Here is a 16,605-nt window from a genome sequence, read left to right on the forward strand (position 1 = left end):
ACTTAGTTCCATTCTCCTCGTCACTTTCAGGTACACCAATCAGATGCAGATTTGGTGTTTTCATATAGTCCCATATTTCTTGGAGGCTTTGTTGATTTCTTTTTACTTTTTTCTCTAAACTTCTCTTCTTGCTTCATTTCATTCATTTCATCTTCAATCACTGATACCCTTTCTTCCAGCTGAATGAGTAGGTTACTCAAGCTTGTGCATTTGTCACGTAGTTGTCGTGTCATGGTTTTCAGCTCTGTCAGGTCATTTAATGACTTCTCTATATCGGTTATCTAGTTAGCCATTCGTCAAATTTTTTTCACCGTTTTCAGCTTCTTTGCGCTGGGTTCAAACTTTCTCCGTTAGCTTGGAGAAGTTTGATCACCTGATGCCTTCTCTCAGCTCATAAAAGTCAGTCTCCATCCTACTTTGTTCCGTTGCTGACAAGGAGCTGTGTTTCTTTGAAGGGGAGAGACGCTCTGATTTGTAGAATTTTCAGCTCTTCTGCACTGCTTTTTCCCCATCTTTGTGGTTTTATCTACTTTTGGTCTTTGATGATGGTGATGTACAGATGGGGTTTTGGTGTGGATGTGCTTTCTGTTTGTTAGTTTTCCTTCTAACAGTCAGCACCCTCAGCTGTAGGTCTGCTGGAGTTTGCTTGAGGTCCACTCCAGACCCTGTTTGCCTGGGTATCAGCAGCAGAGGCTGCAGAAGAATGAATATTGCTGAACAGCAAATGTTGCTGTCTGATCATTCCTCTGGAAGCTTTGTCTCAGAAGCTTGTGTGAGGTGTGTCAGTCTGCCCCTAGTTAGGGGTGTCTCCCAGTTAGGCTACTTGGGGGTCAGGGACCCACTTGAGCAGGCAGTCTGTTCATTTTCAGATCTCAAACTCCATGCTGGGAGAACCACTCTCTTCAAAGCAGTCAGACAGGGACATTTAAATCTGCAGAGGTTTCTGCTGCCTTTTGTTTGGCTATGCCCTGTCCCCAAAGGTGGAGTCTACACAGGAAGGCAGGCCTACCTGAGCTGTGGTGGGTTCCTTCCAGTTCGAAGTTCCTGGCCACTTTACCTAATTAAGCCTCAGTAATGGTGGGCACCCCTCCACCAGTCTCACTGCCGCCTTGCACTTAGATTTCAGACAGCTGTGCTAGCAATGAGGGAGGCTCTGTGGGCATGGGACCCTCCGAGCCAGTGGCATATCATCTCCTGGTGTTCTGTTTGCTAAGACCCTTGGTAAAGCACAGTATCAGGGTGGGAGTGACCTGATTTTCCAGGTGTTGTGTGTCACGGTTTCCCTTAGCTAGGAAAGGGAATTCCCTTCCCCCTTGTGCTTCCTGGGTGAGGCGATGCCTCGCCCTGCTTCGTTTCTCACTCGTTGGGCCATACCCAGTGTCCTGTACCCACTGTCCAACAGGCCCCATTGAGATGAACCCAGTACCTCAGTTGGAAATGCAGAAATCACCTGTCTTCTGTGTCACTCAAGCTGGGAGCTGGAGGCTGGAGCTGTTCCTTTTCGGCCATCTTGGAACCGCCCCACCATGTGCCACATTTTCTTAATCCAGTCTATCATTGGTGGACATTTGGGTTGGTTCCAAGTCTTTGCTATTGTGAATAGTGTCACAATAAGCATACATGTGCATGTGTCTTTATAGCAGCATGATTTATACTCCTTTGGGTATATACCCAGCAATGGGATGGCTGGGTCAAATGGTATTTCTAGTTCTAGATCCTTGAGGAATCGCCATATTGTCTTCCACAATGGCTGAACTAGTTTACAGTCCCACCAACAGTGTAAAAAACATTCCTAATTCTCCACATACTCTCCAGCACCTGTTTCCTGAATTTTTAATGATCACCACTGTAGCTGGTATGAGATGGTATCTCATTGTGGTTTTGATTTGCATTTCTCGTATGGCCAGTGATGATGAACATTTTTTCATATGTCTGTTGGCTGCATAAATGTCTTCTTTTAAGAAGTGTCTGTTCACATCCTCTGCCCACTTTTTGATGGGGTTGATTTTTTCTTGTAAATTTATTTGTTCTTTGTAGATTCTGGATATTAGCCCTTTGTCAGACGGATAGATTGTAAAAATTTTCTCCCATTCTGTAGGTGGCCTGTTCACCCTGATGGTAGTTGCTTTTGCTGTGCAGAAGCTGTTTAATGAAATTCCATTTGTCAATTTTGGCTTTTGTTGGCGTTGCTTTTGGTGTTTTAGACATGACATCTTTGCTCATGCCTATGTCCTGAGTTTTGCCCAAGTTGCCCAAGTTTTCTTCTAGGATTTTTATGTTCCTAGGTCTCACATTTAAGTCTTTGATCCATCTCGAGTTGACTTTAGTATAAGGTGTAAAGAAGGGGTGCAGTTTCAGTTATTTGCATATGGCTAGCCAGTTTTCCCAACACCATTTATTAAATAGGGAATCTCTTCTCCATTGCTTGTGTCAGGTGTGTCAAAGATCAGATGGGGGTAGAAGTGTGGTGTTATTTCTTAGGCCTCTGTTCTGTTCCATTGGTCTGTATCTCTGTTGTGGTACCAGTACCGAGCTGTTTTGGTTACTGTAGCCTTGTAATATCAAGTCAGGTAGCATGATGCCTCCAGCTTTGTTCTTCTTGCCCAGGATTGTCCTGACTATGCGGGCTCTTTTTTGGTTCCATATGGAGCTTAGTTTTTTCCAATTCTGTGAGGAAAGTCAGTGGCAGCTTGATGGGGATAGCATTGAATCTACAAATTCCTTTGGGCAGTAAGTTCATTTTCACGATATTGACTTCCTATCCTTGAGCATGGAATGTTTTTCCATTTGTTTGTATCTTCTCTTACTTCCTTGTGCAGAGGTTTATAGTTCTCCTTGAAGAGGTCCTTCACATCCCTTGTAAGTTGTAATTCCTAGGTACTTTTTTCTCTTGGTAGGAACTGTGAATGGGAGTTCACTCATGATTTTGCTCTCTGTTTGTTATTGGTGTATAGGAATGCTTGTGATTTTTGCACATAGATTTTGTATCCTGAGACTTTGCTGAAGTTGCTTATCAGCTTAAGGAGATTTTGGGCTGAGAAGACGGGGTTTTCTAAACACACAATCATGTCATCTGCAAACAGAGTGACTTCCTCTCTTCCTATTTGAATACCTTTCATTTCTTTCTTTTGACTGATTGCTCTGGCCAGAACTTCCAATAGTATGCTGAATAGGAGTGGTGAGAGAGGGCATCCTTGTCTTCTGCCGGTTTTCAAAGGGAATGCTTCCAGTTTTTGTCCATTCAGTATGACATTGGGTGTGGGTTTTTCATAAATAGCTCATTATTTTGATATACGTTCCATTGATTTCCAGTTTATTGGGAGTTTTTTTTAGCATGAAGGGGTGTTGAATTTTGTTAAGTCCTTTTCTCCATCTATTGAGATAATCATGTAGTTTTTGTCATTGGTTCTGTTTATGTGATGGATTACGTTTATTGATTTGTGTACGTTCAACCAGCCTTGGATCCCAGGTATGAATCCGACTTGCCCATGGTGGATAAGCATTTTGATGTGCTCCTGGATTCGGTTTGCCAGTATTTTATTGAGGATTTTTGCATCAATGTTCATCAGTAATATTGGCCTGAAATGTTTTTTGTTGTTGTGTCTCTTCTGGGTTTTTGTATCAGGATGATGCTGGTCTCATAAAATGATAGGCAGGATTCCCTCTTTTTCTATTGTTTGGAATAGTTTCAGAAGTAATGGTACCAGCTCCTCTATCTCTGGTAGAATTCAGCTGTTAATCCTTCTGGTCCTCGACTGTTTTTGGTTGGTAGGCTATTAATTACTGCCTCAATTTCAGTACTTGTTATTGGTTTATTCAGGGATTTGACTTCTTCCTGGTTTAGATTTGGGAGTGTATATGTATCCAAGAATTTATCCATCTCTTCTAGATTTTTGTAATTCATTTACGTAGGGGTGTTTATTCTCTGATGGTAGGTTGTATTTCTGTGGGATCAGTGGCGATATTCCCTATATCATTTTTTATTTATCATTTTTATTGCATTTTTTATTGCATTTCTTTTTAGTCTGGTAGCGGTCTATTTTGTTGATCTTTCCAAAAAACCAGCTCTTGGATTCATTATTTATTTTTTTATGGGTTTGTCATGTCTCTATCTCATTCAGTTCTGCTCTGATCTTAGTTATTTCTTGTCTTCTGCTAGCTTTTGAATTTGCTTGTCCTTGCTTCTCTAGTTCTTAATGTCTAGTTCTAGTTTTAATGTTGATGTTAGGGTGTCGATTTTACATCTGTCCTGCTTTCGCTTGTGGACATTTAGTAATCTTGAATTCTAGTTTGGTTGCCCTGTGGTCTGAGAGACTTTGTTATGATTTCCATTCTTTTACATTTTCTGAGGAGTGTTTCACTTCCAATTATGTGGTCAATTTTAGAGTAAATGTGATGAGGTGCTGTGAAGAATGTATATTCTCTGTTGATTAGGGGTTGAGAGTTCTGTAGATGTCTATTAGGTCTGCTTGGTCCAGAGCTGAGTTCAAGTCCTGAGTATCTTTGTTAATTTTCTGTCTTGATCTGTTTAATATTGATAGTGGGGTGTTAAAGTCTCCCACTATTATTAAGTGGGAGTCCAAGTCTCTTTGTAGATCTCTAAGAACTTGCTTTATGAATCTGTGTGCTCCTTGTATTGGGTGCATATATATTCGGGATTGTTAGCTCTTCTTGTTGCATTGATCCCTTTACCATTATGTAATGTCCTTCTTTGTCCCTCTTGATCTTTGCTGGTTTAAAGTCTCTTTTATCAGAGATTGGGATTGAAACTTTTTTGTTTTGCTTTCCACTTATCCACTTGCTTGGTAAATGTTCCTTCATCCCTTTATTTTAAGCCTGTGTCTTTACACGTGAGATGGGTCTCCTGAATACAGCATGCCGATGGGTCTTGACTCTTTATCTAATTTGCCAGTCTATGTGTTTCAATTGGGGCATTTAGCTAGTTTACATTTAAGATTAATATTGTTATGTGTGAATCTGATCCTGTCATTACGATGCTAGCTGGTTGTTTTGCCCATCAGTTGATGCAGTTTCTTCATAGTGTCAATGTTCTTTACAATTTGGTAGGTTTTTGCAGTGGCTGGTACCAGTTGTTCCTTTTAATTTTGTAATTACTTGCCATTGTATCCATCTTAGAACATTGATCAAATAATCACAAATATCATAGAGATGATACTCTCTGCTATTAACCAAATTTTCCTTCTTTGTGAAACCAACTGACTAAATTCTTCATTTTATTTTGGTATTTAGAAATAATTTATAATTTATCTTTGGTGGAATTTTGTACAAATTTTCCAAAAACCAATAATAACCAATTTTATTGGGAATGTATTAAATGTAAGAAATTTTATTTTTTGATCAATGAAGACTAATTTTCTAATTTTGCTCAAAAATTTTAGATTGTCTTGCATAATAAAGTTAATATAGAGAATGTTTACTGCCACATATAAATTCAAAAGACTTGTTAGTTTACATTGTCCATTTAATGTTGACCAAAATTGCTTGAAATTTTCAGAAGAAAAAAACTTTAGGTAAGCGTAAGGAAAGTTTGATTGCATTTTGTTTATAATCTTAAGGGTGTAAGCAATGTGGATACTGGAATGTCTTTGAGTTTTATATTAATGCATTTACTAGCTAAATAAGTAATACACTGATCTGTTGATATCTGAGACGAAGAATGAGTAAAATCCACATAAAAATCTTCCATAAAACTAAGTTTATCTTGGAATTCTTAGTAAAAATAAATTCTTTTGAGATGGAACTTTGGAAAGTTTTCCTATAATTTCTTGAAATCTAGTTTGACAGTACATTGTAGTCTGATCATTCTGCATTCTTCATTCTGATTTTCCAGGAACTTGCATTTTTTAATGGCTCAGAAATTGGACTTCTCAATAAAATAATCACAACAGAATAATCTCCTTTCTGCAGAAAAAACCCCCCACTATTTCAAGGCCAGAGAGCCCCCTTTATTATATGGCTTGTTGAGAATTACTCAGAAGCAAGCATGATTGAAGATACTGATGGATTTGAGGTATTTGAGGAGTTTTCTCTGGTGGCTAAAATGCTTTGAAAATAGTTTGTGCAGCATGTTGTAAGGTATTAAAGTGTTCCTGGTGTATCTTTATTTAGTGTTTGAATTCTCCACAAGAAGAAAATATAATAAAATCCTTGATTTAAATCTTCATTGTATCACCTACTCTCCCATCTCACTTGTTTTTCATTTCTGAAACCCAATATACTTAGAGTCATAAGGCAAATATTCAGCTATTTCAAATACGTTGCCTAGAGCAATTCGTGGAGGCATTTCACCACAGTTTTGAAGCACCTGAATTGTGACATTGGCTTCCACATTTTCTAGAAGCAAGTTATCATTAGATTGTGTTTACTATACATGAACACAATCTGTTCTAGTCTTCATAGCATGGAACCATATTTGCCTGTAAAGAACCCACACACTTTACACTTCAAAGTGGTTTTCTATAGATGACCTTGATGTATATACCCACTTTCCTCTCCAGATTTTTGCCAATCTTTGGTGGAAAAACAGCTTTTTCTTCTATCTTTCTGGTTCTTGTGGGCATGACAAATGCCATTTGCAAGAAGCAGTCTAAAAGCACTGGATAGACACAATATTCACGCATTACTCTCTGGATATCTTCATTGACCGCTTGTTGTTATGTCACCCTTTAGCTCATCACAGAATGAAACAATGGCTTTTAGCTGTTTGAAAATAACATCCAACATAAAAGAGGCATTCAGAAAGTTCATCACTGTTTAAAATCAACTTACATTTACTGGCAACTCTAGAAAGCATCTTCTTTCTGTAACTTAAGAATTTGGTAGACAGCAACTATATTAGAATTCTTCCAAGGCATCCTGCAGTGATTATGGAATCACATCTTTGTATCTCGACAGAATGATTTTACGTCTTTTATTATGTCTAACATGACTTGGCAAACCAATATCTCACAAGGAAACCAAGTCTACACCTTGGAACTACTACATTAAGTTTAAAATAAACAATTTTTCAAGTTATCTAGAAATACTAAAAATAAATACCACTTACCTCAAAAATATTCTCTGGCACTACATCTTTATTTGTATACTCTTTCACTGTCATCTTGTAAAATGACTTACTACCAGATTTTGCTGGTAAAAGCTGACATTTACATTTTCATCATGCTTAACGGTTACAAAATTATTTTTCGTTTTCTTTTTTCACCCATTGGCAACATTTCATGACTCTAAAGCACTTATATTCTCATCTTCTCATTTCTGCAGAAAAATAACACAAAGCAATATGATTTTTTAAAATCAGCTACATAGGAGTTTACAATTTATGTACTAGAACAACCATTTAATTTGTTCTTTTTAAAGTTATCTGCTGTAGTGCTTTCTTAAAAACATTAGATTTGCCCTTCTATTTTGTGCTAGGATATGAAACAAGGTAAAGAAAGAAGGTTGAGGCCTCATTTAACATGGGCCTACAATACTTTTCTGGGTGTTAAGGAGAACATAAAAACACCATCAAAACTATAAGTTAAAGTGCATTGACTGAATTTTTAAAATAATAATGAGACACAAAAAAGTTTCAAATTATTTTTGTTGAAACAAATGTTTTATAATTGCAATCTTTTCAAGGGACAGGGCTGCTATGTTGCTCAGAGTGCAGTGACAGGATACAGTGGCTATTCACTGCACCATCATTTCACACTACAGTCTTGAACTCCTGGGCTCAAGTGATCTTCTGGAGTAGCTGGGACTATAGTTGTGCACCACTGCACCTGCCTTTTGTGATTTTCCCCAACTTGAAAAATAGCCAAACCTTAGACAATTTTTTAAATAAGTCAAGCATAGTTGAACTATTTTGTTCCTTACCAACTCTATAATTCATATGCCTTGTCATTATTGGATTCACTTTGAGATCCCCAGAAAGACTCTTACTGAGTGAAATCACATGATGATGTTACCGATCTGGGCGATCCTTGGTTGTTTTCTTGGAAAAAAGAATTTACCCAAAAGACCAATTTGTAAAGCAAGCAAGAGTTTTATTGGGGAAGTACAAGTACGCTCCAAGTGATAGGCTAACCCTGCTGGAAACACCCCGAAGACATTTTGCATTGTGATCTTCTATTGTCTCAGTTCTTTCTTTACCCAATTGTCATCAAAGTTTGGGGGATCCTCCCTTACTGTGATTAATGCACATGCATGGGAACCAGTGATCAATGGTGGCACTGCTTATTATCTAATGGTGGCACTGCTCATTATCACCATCCCAGGAAGGTATAGCCATCAATTTTGTACTCATTGTGCCTGCTCAGTTCTCAGGAATTCCCTTTTTGCCTTTTTCCTTCCTTATCAGGATCTAGTTAACAATATTCTGACAGTTCGACCACAGAATGAGTACTGGGCATCCTAAAAGGTGTTCCAGAGCATTCTTTCCAACATGGATACCTCCCCCTCTTGCCTGCTCATATCTGACTGTCTACTCTTGCATTTCTCCCTCAAGGAGTTGGGACCCACAAATCTTTTGGGAGACAGGGCAGAGGTCATTCTCTGTAGCTACCTGCTGCTGAAAAGGGGGCATCAAAGGTCTTCAGAGTCCTTCCTCCTTCCTTGCTATCAAGGTGAAGAGGTTTTGACAATTGTTGCTATCTCTTGGAAGGTTTAACCTGTGGTGTCCAGAGGAGATATGCAGGGACTTGGTTGTCCTGGAGGGAAAGAAAGAGGTTAATATCCCCATCAAAAGACTATTTGAAGTCTGATGGTTTCTCGGTGGGAGGAAATAAACTGAAAAGATTGAGAAAGCAAGGCCCCAAAAGGAGAAGGAAGATAGAGGCCAGGGATCCCATTAAAGGGAAGAGTTGAGAGTGAAGAGCAGGAGACACCCCAGCAGATCCAACCCTTAGTAGCCCTTTCCTAAAGGTGAGAGGTCTGGTTTATAAGGTCTCAAATGTGGTCCTGAACCTGCCCTGATCTGTTAACACAAAAATACAAGAATTATATTAGAAATCCGAAAACCAAAAGAAAAGAGATGCTATAACTAACCTTGGAAAAGTAGTTCTCCATTCTGATATTTGAAGACAATGAGCTTGAGGTAGGATTCCTTAAGTCTTCTCTTGGATTATGTATTCTGTTGAGACCTCTAAACTGTCATTAAACTTTCCACTGCAAGGTGATTCTAGGACTGGGATCATAACACACATACCCAACAAAGATCTGGTCTGCTCCTTCACTAGAAGTTTGGTACTAAAATCTGCTAGAATTTCCTTCTGTGAAGATTGCAAAAGACAAATGCTAAGTGTATTTTTTTCCCCAAATTGTAGGAGATTGGTCAGGGTGGTGGGAGAAATTTTAGGAAAAAGATGCAAACCTCTTGGAAGGCCAGGAGGTTTTGCAAAAGCTTTTCAAAAGAGAATTTGGCTGACAGCAGCTGAATTCTCTCAGGGTAGATAACAAGGAAGTGTAAGGGAATTGATCTAGATAAGTTAGTTTGCTTAGGCCTCAGAACCTGGCCTTTAATCATCCACATGCAGGACTGCTCTCTCTGGTGGGGAGTAGACCATCTTAATTACCCATAAGTTGTGGTTGACTCAAAGCCTTTGTCATTAAATCTATACTAAATAAATTCCCACAGCTCTGGCTTGTCAGGGCTGTGGTTCCTGTGACTCTTTACAGCACCCTTCTTGGTGTTTGTGAGTGGCCCAGTCCCCTAGCCGCTGGCCCAGGCAAAAAACCTGTCTGCGTACATTTTTTCATCCACTGCTCGGCGACAGTCTGCAGGTCAGATCTGGCAGACAGTGCCCCTGTGTGAGGAAAGCTGCAACAAATCACGATGGAATCCTTGAAAATGAAGGTGAAGAGACTGTGCAGTCAGTAAGTCAATAAGTCACTGGTGCCCGCTTGGGATTTCCAAGTTTGAGGGAATTGTTCAGGCTAGGGTTTCATCAGTTATCAGCTCAGCAGCAACAGTATATAAAAGTATTGAAACAGTTGCTTAAAACTAGTGAAGCCTCGGTTTTGCAGACTCAATTAAGGTACCTAATACAAACTGTTGTTTCCCATAACCCATGGTTTCTGAAAGAAGGCACGCTAGATGTAGAGCTCTGGGAACAAGTGGAGTGAAATCTTAAACAACATCATACACAAGGGCAACAGCTCCCAGTAACATCTCTAATGTTACAGGCCTTAGTCAGGGCTGCTTTGGTCCTGCTCTACAAAGAGTCCAAAAAGGGAACGGAAGAGGAACCATCACCTAACTTACCACCTCCTCCTTCTCCCTCAGCCCAGCCATTACCAGGCAAAAATAACAAAGAGGAAATGGAGGCTTTGCCTAAGCCCCCTCCACCAATACAACTGGAAAAAATACAAGGGATACACTACAGCTCTGGGACCCTGTCTTAGGCAAGCAGCATTAGAAGGGGAGCTCTTACCCTGCCCGGTAATGCAAGATCAACACGGGAATCAGGTATATGAACCCATTTCTTTTGACACTTATAAAGAGATAAGAAAATGCATTAAACAAAAAGGAGGAGCCACTAGCCCATTTACAAAAGGAATAACTGAAGCCATAGCAGACAACTACCACACGACCCCATAGAACCGGTCAGTGCTAGCTAAAACAGCTTTGGAGCCCAGCCAATACCTCCTGTGGAAGGCAGAATATGATGAGTTGTGAGAACAAGCCAACCAGAATCAAGTGGCCGGGCAAGACATAATAGCTGCCATGCTCCAGGGGAGGAGTCCCCGTGCCAAGGTACAACAACTAAATTTTGTTCCCCAAGCTTATACACAAGTGTCTTTGTGCGCTGTCAGGGCTTGGGACCGAATTCCTGAAAGCAAGAGTTCAAGAGGGATCTTTTATAAATGTTCGACAAGGGCCTCAGGGCCATTTGTAGAATTTATCAATCGATTAACCCAGGAAATTACGAGACAAATTAGTCATGCCCAGGCCACTGATATCTTATTGTTGCAATTGGCTTATGAAAATGCTAACATCAACTGTCAGCAAGTAATGCAGGCAATCAGAGGAAAGGCAGCCACAGTCAGGGAACTTATACGAGCATGTCAACTGGTGGGGACCGAAATACACAAATATACAAATACTAGCTATGGCATTAAGACCCCCTAAAGTGAAAAGGGAGAAAAATCCAAATTGTTTTCTATGTGGAGAGCCAGGTCATATGAAGAGGGAATGCCCCAATAGTAGAGACCAAGGTAACTCAGGAAAAGAACCTCCTTCTCTGTGCCCCCAATGTAAAAAGGCAAAACATTGGGCAAATCAATGCACGTCCAAATTTGATAAAAATGGCAACACCCTAAGTAATCTGGAGGGAAACTTCATGAGGGGCTGGCCCTAGTCCCTGCTCCAAACTGGGGCAATGTCAGTGACTTTCCTCGATTGGATGGAAAGCCCACAGTCCCCTCTCTCACAGCAGCCACCACTGGCAGCAAAGGACTGGACTTACTCTGCCCAAAGAATTAGTGCTAAAAGAAGCAGAAGGCCCTAAAAGGGTTCCAACTGGAATCTTGGGCCCACTGCCTCTGCGAACAGTGGGATTAGTCCTGGTTAGGGCGATCAATCCTAACCAGTAAAGGAATCAGTGTGCTCACTGGGGTAACTGTAGTGATTATCAAGGGGAGATATTAGTTATGATGGAATGTAAAGGTCTGCATAGTCTTTCCCCCTGGATTAAAGACAGCTCAGTTACTATTTTTACCATACTGGGTCTCCAACACCCAGGGAAAGGAAAGGGGAAAGGGAAGTTGTGGAAGCACAGGAGCCACAGGAGTATAATGGAACCAATTAATCACTGATCAGAGACCGATGATTACCTTAAAAATTGGAAATAAAATTTTACTGGCTTATTGGACACAAGGGTGGACATTTCGATCACTAGTGATCAAAACTGGCCAGAAACTTGGCCTTGGGTCACTCAGGAACAAAAAATTGTTGGCATCAGGGAAGTGCAAACAGCCAAGCAGAACACACGCCCCCTAACATGCTGTGATTCAGAGGGAAGAAAAGCAGTTATACAACCTCTAATCATGTCCATTTCTGTTAACCTTTGGGGATGGGGCCTACTAGCCCAATGAGGGGGGGTCACTCGGCAGACCCCTTTCTAATCATGGTCACTGTTATGATCCCTCCCCTACCCCTAACGTAGTTCTCTCTAAATCCTATTTGGGTAGAAAAGTAGCCTTTAAATAAAGGAGAGAGATTACAATGAGCCCATGAATTAGTTGAGGAGCAATTAAAAGACAGCCATATAGAACCATCAAACAGCCCTTGGAATTTGCCCATTTTCAAAATTCCCAAAAAGTCTAGCAAGTGGAGACTTTTGCATAACTTACGGGCTATCAATGCTAGTTTGCAACCTATGGGGCCCCTTTAACAGGACCTCCCTTCCCCCGTAGTGATTCCTCAAGTTTGGCCTATAGTCATTATTGACTTAAAAGACTGCTTTTATACTATTCCCCTTGCAGAACAGGACAGAGAAAAATTTGCATTTACTATACCAGCTATCAATAGTGAAAGAGCAGCTAGCTGATTTCATGGTAAAATGCTTCCTCAAGGAATGCTAAACAGTCATACCATGTGTCAGTATCACGTAAATCAGGCTTTACTCCCCAGTAGAAAAGAATTTCCTAATTGCAAGATTATTATTCATTTTATGGATGATATATTACTGGCAGCCCCAACAAAGCCAGTATTTTTAAGTCTGCATGCCTCTGTCATAAAGAATACACAGTTATGAGGTTTAATCACAGCACCTGAAAAAGTACAAATGTCCTCTCCTTGAAAATTTTTTGGACCCATACTAACTTCTTGGTCAGTAAGACCTCAAAAGGTTAAATACTAGCAACTTACATATTTTAAATGATTATCAAAAATTACTAGGCAATATTATTTGGCTTGGGTATAACTACTGATAAGTTGCAAAACCTGTTTTCTATCATAAAGGGCAATACAGCCCTAAACTCTCCCAGGTATTTAACTCCTGCAGCAAAAAGGGAAATTGAGGAACTAGACCAAGCTATTTCTCAGAGGCAACTAGATCACATAGACCCAAAATATTCAGTTCAATTGTCTGTTTATCCTACCAAACATTCTGCAATAGGATTAATAGGCCAGATGGCTCCAGGGCTATGCTTCCTAGAATGGGTTTTTTGCTCACATACAGGGACTAAAACCCTATCTCCCTATAACCAGCTAGTTAATAAAGTCATCTATTCAGGCCACAAGTGATGCAATCAGTTGCTAGGTTATGACTCTGATGTCATCAGAATTCCTCTGTGTGAAAAGCAATTTGAAGCAGCATTGCCCCTATCTAGATCTTCAGATAGCACTCTCTCATTATGCAGGTCATATAGAGCATGCCCTCCCTGCTGACAAACTAATTCAGTTCTTATCTCATACTCCTGTAGCTGTGCCTACAAAGTAGTTCACTCCCCCATACCTAATGCTTTAATGCTTTTTACAGATGGCTCTGGTAAAAATGGAAAAGCGGCTATTTGGTGGAGATCACATAACTTCCTCACTCGTTCTGGATTTACTAGCACTCAGAGAGCTGAGGTTGGAGCCTTAATATTGGCCCTGGAGACGTTTACACAGCCTATCAATATTGTTAGTGACTCTGCTTACTCTATTGCGGAACCTTGTGACAGCCCTCATTAAGTCTACTCTCGAGCCCACACTGTGTGCACTTTTTCTGTGACTTCAGCAATTGCTAGATCAATGTACACCTCCTATTTTTATCACACATATTTGAGCCCACAGCTTACTGCCTGGCCCACTAGTTCATGTCAATGATCAAGCAGACTGCAAGTTACGGCGTCACTGATTAACCAAGCCACCCAGTTGCATCCATATTTCCACCAAAATTGGAGGAACTTAACTAAACAATTCCAACTTACCCAAAGACTAGCTAAACAAATTATCCTGCAATACCCAGATTGCCAGCTCACAGGCATGTCTCCTCCTTCCATGGGTGTTAACCCTAGAGGACTAGAACCTAATCAGTTACGGCAAACAGATGTTACACACGTCCCTGAATTTGGAAAACTAGGATATGCACATGTATCCATTGATATCAATTCTCACCTAATTAGTGCACATGCTTTTCCTGGAGAGTCCACCAGATATGTCATTAAACATCTTCTTTTAACTTTTGCGTTTATAGGGTGGCCCACAAAAATTAAAACTGACAATGATCCGGCTTATGCCAGCTCACAAGTTAAACAATTTTGTCACACATGGAACATCCAACATTCCACAGGTATCCCACATAATCCCCAAGGACAGGCCATAGAACGTGTCCATCCCACTTTTAAAACTATGCTTAAAAACTACAAAGGGGGAATATGAGTAAGGATCCTGCAACACTATTGGCACAAGCCTTGTTTACCTTTAATTTTTTAAGTTTAAATAAATTTCAGTCAGCTGTAGAAAAGCACTTTGCTAAAATCTCTCAAGACATAAAACCCACAGTTTTATGAAAAGATGTAAACATTAATGAATGGTGTGGTCCAAATGATTTGCTAACATGGGGAAGAGGATACGCTTGTGTTCACACCCCCTCAGATCCTCTTTGGATTCCAGCACGACACATCAAACCATACTATGGTGTGGCTAGGATCCAACCCGGTACCAGAAATGAAGAAAATGACCCTGCAAGACCCGCAGCCCCGGACGATGCAGCTTCCTCAGACAACACAAGCCCTGGACACCACCTGGGAGATGCTGAAGACGACAACTCAGGAGGCTAAGCGAATCCTGCTCTAGACACAGACACCATTTGCTCCAGATAATCTGTTCCTTGCTATGCTCTTCATTGTACATTGCAACTCACATAGGGTATTGATCCTTTTTATGCTCTCATTTTGCCTGCAACTCATACTTGCTACACTCTATTGGGCTCACCTCTTAGATCTGCCTTTTTTTTCCAGCCTTTTTTTTCCAGCCTGTTACTTGGGCAGACACCCCCTTCTCAGCCTCTAATAATGTAACTGCTTGGCTAGGAGTGATTGACTTTACCCACAGTGGGGTCCCTCATTAATAGCACACATTGACTAAGGTGCCAGGTAACACTACATATCATTCCACTATCCTCCCACTGTGTGTAAGTTACAATAGTTCTAACCCTTATTGTGTACCTGCCCGAATACAATTGTGGCTACGTTATGGCAAAGGAAATGCCTTAACATTCTTGGTTGCAGGTAGCCTTAAACCAGGCAATGCAACCAATGCCACTTTCCCCAACATTCCTTCCTGTGCTAAAGAATGTAGGCAGGAAAGTAACGGATTCCACTTTGGCTGGTAGGTCTGTCACAGGGGATAAGCCCATAGCCTCCAGTTAGGCAATTATAACATCTTAGACTGGAGCCTCTACTGCCATTTGCAGAGCAACCATACTGATGTCAGCATCCATCATGGCATCAATCACAATTTTGAATTTTGTAGCCACCTCTTGTTCCCCTATAATTTGGGCTGATGGGGGGATGGGATATGCCAGACCCCAAGTAGAGTCCATGCCATCCCAAGACACTTTATGGTGCCTGGGACATCTTAGCACCTCCCTTAACACCTGGCATGGGACATATCATAATTAAAGTAACAGTTATACTTTAACCTTTATTCATAATCACACAGATCAGTGCCTCATTTGCACTAGCCATCCATATGTTTTCCTTATGGGATCAGTATTTCCATTACACCCCAAAACTCCATGTTTGTGACCTGAGTGCAAGGACAGGCTTGGTTTGCCTCATGCACCACTAATTACAATATATCTAATTTAAATATTACTAGTGTCATGGTATTAAGGAGACAATCTGAAGCATTCCTACCAATTTGACACACGAATGGCAAGTTTCCTCTGCTCTTGCCACCTTAGAACATACCGTGTCCCAAGTCAGACACAAAAGATTCACGGGCACACTTAGAGCCTTTATAGTCTCAGCCATAGTCATCCTGGCAACTGCTAGTGGCCTCCATTACTGAATCAGTACAAACAGCTACCTTTGTAGATAACTTAGAAAGACGTCTAACGAGTTTCTCTTACAGCAGGGTATAGATCAAAAGATTCTTGCATGCCTGCAAGCCCTCCAAGCTGTCTCAGAATATGTAGGGGAGTGGATGCACTGGCATTCCAACGGCAATTAAACTGTGACTTGGAGCATAAGCATGTCTGTGTGACCTCTCTACCTTGGAATCAATCAATATATAGTTGGGATGAGGTGAAACAACACCTCTGGGGAACCTTACATGATAATTTAACAGCAGACATAAGGCAACTTAAAACTAAAATTCTAGAATCCCTAAATGCCGTAGCTCTACACACCCAACAAACAGTCATATGGAAGAATGTGTGAGAACATCTCTCCTGGATAGACTCTCACTCCTGAGGGTCAATCCTTGATTGAAAAAGAATGTTACTGATTATACATATGTTCGTCTTATGTTATTTACTAATTCTATGATGAAAAGCTGGAATACGAGTTATAACTTCTGTGCCTGACAAACCTGTTGCTTCATACATTTGTACTCTTCAATCAAAAAACCTGATGCAAAAAAAACAGAAAAGGGGGAGATGTAGGAGATCG

The sequence above is a fragment of the Chlorocebus sabaeus genome, chromosome 19 (assembly GCF_047675955.1).
Source record: "Chlorocebus sabaeus isolate Y175 chromosome 19, mChlSab1.0.hap1, whole genome shotgun sequence".
NCBI lineage: Eukaryota > Metazoa > Chordata > Mammalia > Primates > Cercopithecidae > Chlorocebus > Chlorocebus sabaeus.